At 38.8% G+C, this 10,590-nt stretch overlaps 1 long non-coding RNA gene across 3 annotated transcripts in view; it reads right to left on the bottom strand.

Moving 5' to 3' along the window:
* The window catches only part of LOC103097846 (uncharacterized), a 54,631-nt gene that overhangs the window by 35,724 nt on the left and 8,317 nt on the right, over positions 1–10,590 (bottom strand). For all 3 annotated transcript variants that reach the window (XR_001623137.2, XR_008912746.1, XR_008912744.1), the window contains exon 2: positions 6,311–6,404. This is a non-coding gene — a long non-coding RNA (uncharacterized LOC103097846). The remainder of the gene's footprint in view (positions 1–6,310; positions 6,405–10,590) is intronic.

Here is a 10,590-nt window from a genome sequence, read left to right as displayed (position 1 = left end):
CTTAAAATTGATACTAAATTTTGGTTCCAAAGCAGAATTGTAAGAGCTAGACAACTGAAGTTAAGTGATTTGCTCAGGGTATCTGAGGCCATATTTGAACCCAGGACCTTACTAGCTCCCCTGATGTCCACAAATTCTTAGCCTTATTTTGAATCATAGACCCCTTCTCAGAATAATGCCCCTAAATGAATGAAATAAAATGCATAATATTACAAAAGAAATCAATTCTGTTGAAATATAGTTATCAAAATATTTTTTTAAGTTTATGGAATCCATCCCCCCAGATTATGAACTACTGATCTGGGAGAAAGTCCCCAGCATGTGGGATGGAGCTCAGGTTGAAGAATAACAAGAGGACATAGAATGTATAGAATTTTGTATAGAATGTGAAGGTACAGAAATGCATTGAGTTCTATAGTGTTTGAAAGAATTCCCATATACAGTGTTTATTAACCTGGGGTTCATGGTCATAGGCTTTACCAAACTATCAAAACATAACATGAAAAATATTAAAAACTTAAGATCTGGGGCAGTTGGGTGGCTCAGTGGGTTAAGAGCCAGACCTAGAGATGGGAGATCCTAGATTCAAATCTGGCTTCGGACACTTCCTAGCTGTGTAACCCTGGGCAAGTCACTTAACCCCCATTGCCTAGCCCTTACCACTTTTCTGCCTTGGAGCCAATACACAGTATTGATTCCAAGATGGAAGGAAAGGGGTTTAATTTAAAAAAAAAACTTAAAATCTAACTGTATGTCATAGTCTGAACAATTGGCACTCTTAATCAACTTGGTTTTTCCTATTCCCATATACTGCAAATAATTTATACTCTTGAATTGCTCAGCATATATCTCATGGTGATACCCAAGAATTCAAAGATCTGTTTCCAGATCAACTTTTTCTTCTTTCAGCTTCTTACTGAGTCCTCTTCCTTTTGCCCTCTAAACAGATCCAATAATTCTCAAATTATCTCTCTGCAATCTATTTTCTAGGTCAACTGTTTTTTCAATAAGATATTTCATGTTTTCCTCTGTTTTTTCATTCCTTTGATTCTGTTTTATTGTTTCTTGATTTCTCATGAAATCATTAGTTTCTAGATGATCAATTCTGATTTTTAAGACCTTATTTTTCCTCTGTCAGTTTTTGGTCCTCCTTTTTCAATTGACCCATTTCTTCTTGCATCACTTTCATTTCGCTTTCCAACTTTTCCTCTGCCTCTCTTAATTGGTTTTTGAAGTCTTTTTTGAGCTCTTCCAAACTCTGTGTCCAATCCATATTTTTCTTTTGGACTTTGCATGTGTTTCCTTTGCCTTCACTGTCCCCTTCTGTGTCTGTACCTTTCTCTTTGTCTCCATAAAAATTCTTTAGAGTTAGATGCTTGTTTTTTGTTGTTTGCTCATTTTTCCTATCTAATTATAGGTAACCTTGGGGATAATGTGGTGGTCTGAGGACTAAGAGCTCTGAAAATTCTCTCTCCCTGTTGATTCAATTGACCCTTGAGATGCTGATAGCTTAAAGACTTGCCTCAGGCTTAGATGTAAGCTTTTGATCAGATCAGGGGCTGATCAAATTCTAGCCCCAGGTTCAGGTTTCTGGTTTCATTGTGTACTTGATCCAATCAGGTGCACCCTTGATTGTCCTGTCTTGGAGCTCTGCCCTGAGCTTTAGGCAAAAAGATCAGTACTTACTACTTAGTACTATCAGCCACCCCAGTGAACTAAGGCCTTATCTCAAACCCTGACTTCTTTGGACTAGGGCTCCAGACTCCTCCACATGTTTGAAATTTCAAGGAGTATGGGTTGGTTTATACCACTATTTGCCCAGACAGAATCTCAGGATCTGGATGTTGGCTTGGGGATAGGTTCCGCACCTCAAACAGCAGATGTGGTATGGCAGGGTTTGGCTTGCACTTCCCTCCTTGCTTTGACTTATTGCTTGGCTCTGCTCTCCTCTCATCCAAGTGCTCCAGATGTCCTTTGCCTACCTTTTGGGTTTTTCTTTCTTGAAAGCTGTTTCACTCTGTCTCCTTATTGGTTCTTTCACTCATATTCGTTTTGTGTCAATATTTTAATCTTTTTCAGAGAGGATTCTCATGGTGGCAAAGAGCTGCTCTGGATCACTCCACCCTCTTGGTTCCACCCCTGGAAGGCAAGACACTCCATCTAAATGTATACATTCCCTAATATTTTGTCTTCTGCTCTCTTACTTCTCTAAGCTAAGATTTCCCTTGAGAATCTCATCCACTCAAATGATTTCAGCTATTAGATCTCTGAGGCTAGTTCCCAAACTTATATCTCCAATTCAAGCTTCCCTACAGAGCTCTATCCAGTCCTGCATTTCCTTTTCTCTACTGAGTATCTCAATATGATGTCTCCATGGTACCACAGGATCAACAAACCCAAAACCAACGTCATTATCACTCTCCTAAAATCAACTTATCTAAAGGAAGACAACCAGGATGGTGAGGAAACTCTAAAACCATACTTTTGGAAATAGGTTGAAGGAACCAGGGATATTTATCCCTAAAGGAGAGAGATAACTGTTTCAAGTTTTTGAAGGGTTGTCCATGGAAGAGGAGCCAATGAGGGTTTATTGTATTAAAGTAGATTTCATTTCAAATTGTGGAAATTTTCTCTATTTTGACAATGGGCAACCAGAAGGATATGAAAGTGGCATGAGTTGATTGCCTCAGAAGATAATGAGATAGTGAGAAGATAGCCTCCATCACTGGGGGCTTTCAGGCATGGACTGGATAGACACTCATTGGATATTCTAATTCCAATTGATATCATTTCTGATCAAGTAGGGATTGGGTTAAATTATGTCCAAAGACTCTTCATAATCTAAGATTCTATAGGGTTTTTTTAAACCCTTACTTCCCATCTCAGAATTAATACTGTATATTGGTTCTAAAGTAGAAGAGTGATCAGAGCTAGGCAATGGGGATTAAGTGACGTGCCCAGGGTCACACAGTTAAGAAGTATCTGAGACCAGATTTGAACCCAGGAACTCCCATCTCTAGACTTGGCTCTAAATCCTCTGAGCCACACAGCTGCCCCCAAGATTCTATAATTCTTCATTATTGGCAAGTGAGAAAATTGAGGCTCTGAGAATTTAAGTGATGACCAAGTTTATTCATACTGCTTAGGAGTGGGTGTGAAATCAAACCCAGGGGTTCCAACTCCAAGGTATTTCCATTATAACACAATCACCTCTATGTAAAGTTTTTCCTTATTCTCATAGCTGGAGGGCAATCTGGCTTCAGTCTCCTTTCCTAGGTTTATAACATGTAATTCTCTTTAACACTCTTTAAGTTCTTTTCAGACTAGTTTATTATTCTTCTTCACAGGTGATGCTGAGGCAGTTAGATTGTGTACAGGGCTTAGAGTCAGGAAGATCTTAGTTCAATTCAGCTTCAGGCACTCAAGCACAACCTTGGACAAGTCACTTAACTATTTTTTTTTGCCTAAGTTTCCTCACGTGTAAAGTGGGGTATAATAAATCAAATGAAATAATTGTAAATCACAGTGCTGACACCTAGTAGGCATTAAATAATGTTAGTAATTATAAATCTTTCTTCTGACTTATAGAAATCAAAATTGTCAGCTTAATTCATGTGCCAACACCTACATAAAGCCTTTTCAGATCCCCCAACTGCCTTTGCCCTCTCAAATTATTTTTATTTGCTTTTTATAGTCTTTGCATTTATGTGTATAAAGTGTGTTTTGTCTATGTAAGTTACAGTTGTCTACATGAGTCTATCAAGATGTGACTCACAAGGAGACAAGAATAAATACCTCTATCAAGTAAAAATGATTCTTCCTAGGAGAAGTAGGAGATTGGAACTACAAGGCTGGCCACTCTCCTCTCCTCTCCTCAAAGAGGGAGTCTCAAACTAGAATTATTATTTCCACTTCTCTAAATATTATTTATCTAGGGGAATGAATTTTAGATTTAAGCTGTGCTCCTGTTCACTCTCTCTTTAATGGGAAAAGAGTTCCCCAAAGGGTACTATAGAGCCATGGGATTGACTTTTTCCCATCCAATGTCAATTACACAAAAACCCCACATAGTGAATGGGAAATTAACCCATTTATCCATGGCAATAGCAAACAGAAATCGGAGAAGGTATATAGATGAGACTATGCCAGCCAAATCACAAAGTAAATGAGCTCTCCCACTGGGAGTGATATCTCAGCTCAATCAAGAAAGAGAATGCAAGATCTCACCCAAGGAGAAATTTTCCAAGGTTGAGAGTGTAGTAAGTTGTGGGTAGGGACATGATCAAAGCCCTAGCTCCTCCACATATCAGTTTCTTGCCAGAGACTTGTCCCCCTTCAAGGACCCCTCCCTGAAGGGAATTTAGAACCAGGGGAGCATTCTCTCTTAAATATGGAAGCCAAAAGATGAGATTCTCTCTTTTTCCAAGTTCTGTTCAGTTCTTCTCCTTATATGCAAGCATGGAGCATTTAGTAATTAATGTCTATCACTGAAGAGAGTCTTAGGTAAATAAGCTCCCTGGTTACATTTGTGTGTCATTTTCCCTAATAGAATATAAGTTCTGTGAAGACAAGGATCTTCCATTCTTTGTCTCTGAATCCCCAGCCTGATACAGAGAATACTTAATAAATGTTCATTTCAGTAAGTGAACAAAGCACCTTGAGAGCAGGAATTACCATTGTGTCCCTCAAAGTATAATTCAGAACCCTATTCATTGTAGGGTCTCAATAAATAGAGTAAGAGCTAGTTGTACAAGACCAATACGTTCCAAAGCTCTTCACGTAAATTGCAAATCACACATAATAAGGAACAGCATTATTTAATAAACATTTCTTATGTGAACTAAGATAAATACATAACGGCTTTTCTTAGACCTATCAGAGCTATCAGCATCACTACTCTTGAACTTTGGGGCAATTATTAATAACTAAAGAGCATTAATGAAACAAAGAGGATCTCTGCTCTGACTCAGACATGACTTATTACAAGCAAAAACTCTGGACAAAAAAGTGATGACTCACAATAATGCTTCTCAGAGCAAGAATGAGAAGTGATTGGGCGAACTGCTGCGAGACTTTACACCACTTGGAAAAAGCGCATGGATCTAGCACAAGGTTCCATTTTACATATTTTCTCATCTTTGTTTTTTCGATTGCCACTCTCAGGTACCTGAATTCCTATGTGTTGGGTTCACATAAAATAAGGGCTCAGAGCTGCATTGGATTGATTGAAATTGAATTTAATAACTTCACCCACCTGCAAAAATCATGACATAGCCTTGGCTTCACTTACAGCTGGGGACTGCAAGTGAGCCAAGATCTGAACCCATGCCTTTTGGCTCCAAGAACATCTAATGTTCTTTCCAATGAAAGCTGGAGAGGAAACAAAATCCCTCCCTATTCTGGCTCTGCCACAGTCTCCATTGTGTTTATTATTTGTTAGGGAAGCAATAGTCCCACTGTCCTCTGCCCCAGTAAGAACAAATCTGAAGTACTGTATTCAATTCTGGGCACCATATTTTAGAATGACATTTACAAGCTGGAGACTATCCCAAATGGTGAAAGGCTTTCAAGTCATGCCATCTGAGGATAACTAAAAAAAATAGAGAATGTTTAGCCCTACAGAAGAAGACTTCTGATAGCAATTATATTCAGCATCAAATATTTGAAGGCAGAAGAGTGGGTTGGGGGATCTGAGAGGAGCAAAGAGGTTGGGGAGCAGAGGCCACTACTGTGTTTTCCCACCTGATTTACAGCAGAGATGGGGGTCAAATTGAGCTCTAGTCTTGATTCTATCCCTAACCAAATATGTTACCTTAACCAAGTGCTTTTACCTCTCTCTGCCTCAGTTCCCCCAGCTGTGAAACCAAGTTGTTGAACTAGATGCTCTCTAGTTCAACTCTCTAATGGTAATTTGGTGTAATGAAAAGAGTCCTGAACCTAGACTATCAGGTAAGGACAAAGTTCAAATCCCACCTCTGCTATAATCTCTGTTATTACCAAGTGATTTTGTTTGTCAAGAGACTCTGTTTCCCTATCTGTGAAACAGGGATTTTAATTCAACAAGCATTTCTTAAACAGTTTCTACTTCCATATTTTGGGCCAAACACACACACACACAAATAGTCCCTTCCCTCAAAGAGCTTACATTCTACCAAGGGAACACGTGTCCAAATAAACAAATGCAGAGTAATGGAGGGAAAATGAGACAGATACCTCTGTAACCCCTACTTCCCAAGGTTTTTATGAAGATAATGAGATAATATATGAAAGGGCTCTATAAATGTTACTTCTTATGATTATTATATCTTACCTTTTTCCTTGGTTCTATTTGATAGCTAATATAAGTGGCTGGGGGGCGGGAGGAGGTGTGGAGAGGCAGAATTAAGGTTGCCTGTTGGCAGTAGCTGAATGCAAAGTAAAAGAGAACAAAATCAAGACATGGAACTTTCAAGGGAAGAACAATAGAGTGTCAACCCAAGAAGTGGGCAGAGAAGATACAGTGATTTCATGTAAATTGTATGTAAATGATAATCAAATTATATGCAAATGACTGCCTCCTACCTTTTCCAGCTGGATGCATCATATTACTGAAGAAAGTTTACAATTGCCCTCTAGGAGCCTCTGCTTTTTCTATCTCAGGCAAGTTTTGGGAGAAGCTCGGACGAAAGAAAGTGGACATCCAGGTCTACTGCCCTCAGCATTGACTGATTAGTTACCAGCAGTGTAAAGATAATGGAGGATTCCTGGGTCTGAACTGAGCACCATGGGAATGAATCTCTTTCAAAAGCTCTCAAGTTCAGTGGAATTACCAAACTTCAGCTTTAATAACTTCCTAGTTTTTAATACCTGAGCCCATAAAGATGATGGAGAGGCCACAGAGGATGGAGGCCACTGGGACTGGAGAGTAGGATGCAGCTGTCTGGGGAGCAAAGCTGAAGGAAGGAGCCTGCCTGAGACACCCAGCTGCATGTCTGTTCCTAGAGCTGGGGACTGAAAACATGGAGGAGCCGGGGGACCCCTGAGGCCAAATGGGGCAATAGGGGAAATTTATTCTTTGGAGTCCTGCCCTTTCTGAGTTTTTTCCTAAATCAGACTTATCTTTACTCTGTCCTCCACTGTGGCTATTAGGGAGTATTCACTAAGGCATCATCCCTTTTGGGAGCATTTGCATTAAAAGGGTCCTCTTGGGGGAAAAAAAAAAGTCTTCAGAACCCAGATGACTCCTGGTGCAATTTTAGGCAGCTAATGAGAAAATTTGGAGGGCTATAGAGAACATCCCAGAGTTTATATGAGCTACTTTCTACTTTTACTACAGAAAAGTCTTTTCAAAGAGAAGAGATGGTGATCTTGAACTAGGAAAATTGTAGATGAACTCAGTCTGGGAAATAAAAAGTAGATCTTTGTTTCAATATAATTAGTTTTCTTTGCAATTCTATGTCTTTTATTATGGGAATTTTAAAGCATTGTCGTCAAGAGGGTTTCACCAGGCTGTCCAAGTACCCATGATATAAAAACAAAAGATTAAGAACCCCTTGATAAGGAGAGATAGGTGACTCTGTGGATAGAGCCAAGCCTAGAGATGGGAGATCCTGAGTTCAAATCAGACCTCCTTGCAATATGATCCTTGACAAGTCATTTAATCCCTATTGCCTCAGCCTTTATTGCTCTTCTATTGTGGAACCAATACCAAAGACAGGGATTTTTTAAGTGTTTTTTAAGAAACCCTGGAAGAGTTGGTCCCTTCCAGATCATACTTTTATGTGTTAGAATACCTGAAAAGTCTGGGCTCTGCCATTAACTATTAGGGGTCAATGGACAAGTCCCTTCTCCTCTCCAAACCTTAGTCTTCTTCTCTAGAAATGGGCACATCTACTAGGGTTGTTATGAATCTTAACAAAGATGATACCTCTTATAAACTCTAAAACACTGCACATATTGATGGGAGCTATCAATACTACTTCTACTATTAATAAAGTGGTCTTTAATGGTGAAACATCACATAAATATAAGCAATTCAGGAGTGTATGCTGAAGAGAGAAGATTGTTAAATTTTCAATTGGAAAATTTACACCCTGGAAATTAGCAAATGCTACAAATCACAACCTGATTTATTTTGTTCATTTTCTAGATTTAAAAAAGAAGAGAAAATGTAAATAATGCAGATTAAACTTAATAGTGTGTCCTGTGGGGCAGCTAGGTGGCTCAGTGGATAGAAAGCCAGACCTAAAGTCAACAAGTCTTGGGTTCAAGTTTGACCTCAGACCCCTTTATCTGCCCACAAAAGTCTGTAAGCCCTGCTTTGGCTACTCCCTGCCTCTGCCTCCTGTGAGCTTCTCCATCCTGTGCCAATGGCTATCATTTTCTAAACCTTCTTTAGGGGCATAGTTTATTATTTTGTAATTGAAAATTCATTTGAAGAATCAAAAAAAGGGAAAGAAACTTTATTAAAGCAAAGCAAAGTATCATTGAATCATGAAAAAAAGAGAAAGAAAGAAAGAAAGAAAGAAAGAAAGAAAGAAAGAAAGAAAGAAAGAAAGAAAGAAAGAAAGAAAGAAAGAAAGAAAGAAAGAAAGAAAGAAAGAAAGAAAGAAAGAAAGAAAGAAAGAAAGAAAGAAAGAAAGAAAGAAAGAAAGAAAGAAAGAAAGAAGGGAAGAAAGAAGGGAAGAAAGAAGGGAAGAAAGAAGGGAAGAAGGAAAGAAGGAAAGAAGGAAAGAAAGAAGGGAAGAAGGGAAGAAGGGAAGAAGGGAAGAAGGGAAGAAGGGAAGAAGGGAAGAAGGGAAGAAGGGAAGAAGGGAAGAAGGAAAGAAGGAAAGAAGGAAAGAAGGAAAGAAGGAAAGAAGGAAAGAAGGAAAGAAGGAAAGAAGGAAAGAAGGAAAGAAGGAAAGAAGGAAAGAAGGAAAGAAAGAAAGAAAGAAAGAAAGAAAGAAAGAAAGAAAGAAAGAAAGAAAGAAAGAAAGAAAGAAAGAAAGAAAGAAAGAAAGAAAGACCACTTGCTAGCTGTGTGACCCTGGGCAAGTCACTTTAATCCCCATTGCCTAGCCCTTACTGTTTTTCTGCCTTGGTATATTTAGGATTAATTCTAAGACAGAATGTAAGAATTGGGCTTTTTTTTTTAAATTGTATACTGCCTGCATGCACTTTTCCCCAAGGATCAGGTGTTGAACAGGTACCAGAATACCCCTAGTTAGGTCTAGGAGATATAACAAAGAAGAGTCAAATCAATTTACCCAAGAGGAATTGAGCTTGTCTTCTCTTCATCCCTCCCTGGCCCTGAATTCCCCAACTAACCTCCCAAATAAAGAAAGCAGAGAATGAGGTTGGGCTACTTAAATTTTTAAATATAGCATACCATGATTTCTTCCAAATTGTAGCAAGCCATGATTCTTGGAAGTGAGCTAATTTGGTCTCATAAAGAAAAAGTGAGCATGAATCAGAATTACTGACATTTATCCCTGGGATCAGAGGCTCATAGATTTGGAGATAGAAGGGACTCCTGAAGCTATCCAGACCAAGTGCTCATTTCACAGATGAGGAAACTGAGAGTCAGTGAGGTTAAGGGACTTGTCCAAGGTCACTCTGAACAATGGAAGTGGACTCAGCACCTCTGATTGCAGGACCAGCAATCATTTCACAAAACACTCTGAGGTTTGCAAATCACTTTCAATATTTTTTTTTACCTAGATGTATTCTCATGTTAACCTTGTCAAATAAGCACTACCAACATTGAGAAAACAGGACCATAGACAAGTTCCTTCTCCAAATGGGTATTTCCTCTCTGAAATAGGCACATTTCTTTGTAGACTTTTACAGATGTGGAAATTGAGACTCAGGGAATAAATGACCAGCCCAGGAGCACACAGCTGTGTCAGAAGTGGGATATGAACCAAAGCACCACAAAACTTGAGGTTCAATATCCTTTTCACTATCACTCTGCCTTTATTCCAGCCCTGTGATGCTAGACTGTCATAGATATTATGAGAGTTCTCCAACTGAAAAAAGGAAACAATTCATTTGTCTGTCTTTAGGCTTTGGTTATCACTTAGTCCTGGAGGATAAAACCACTATACTTGCTGGTCCTCCTATATGACATTGCAATATTCCATTTCTTAGCACAGTATCTTTGCACCTCAGTCTGGATGACATTTTTCCCTCACCTAAACCATCTTACAACCCACACTTCCTTCAAAGCACAAGTCACATATCACAGTTTCTTTGAGGCTTTTCTTGATTTTCCCAATTACTAATGCACTCTATTAAATTATTTTATATAACTTCATATTTATTTATCTGCATATCTACAATATCCCAGATCCCCAATTGAACATTAACTCCTTGAGAGGACTTTATTTTTGTCTTTGTATTCCTACATGCCTAGCACTGTGCCCAGTTTATAGTAGGCACTTAATAAATGATCATTGATTGATTAGTTGGCTTAACCTTCACTTTCTTTCTTGCCTGTGATTGAACTTATGAAGACTGCTAAACCTTCAAGGAAATGAGCCTTGGATTTGTACCCAGAAGACACATATTCGCAATCTGGGTTTCCTATTTACTACCTAAATGACTTTAGTCAAGTCTGAGCCTCAGTCT

This window comes from Monodelphis domestica, chromosome 6, assembly GCF_027887165.1.
Source record: "Monodelphis domestica isolate mMonDom1 chromosome 6, mMonDom1.pri, whole genome shotgun sequence".
Classification (NCBI taxonomy): domain Eukaryota; kingdom Metazoa; phylum Chordata; class Mammalia; order Didelphimorphia; family Didelphidae; genus Monodelphis; species Monodelphis domestica.
The sequence above is the reverse complement of the archived record's forward strand: the minus strand, read 5'-3'. Positions and strand labels throughout refer to the sequence as shown.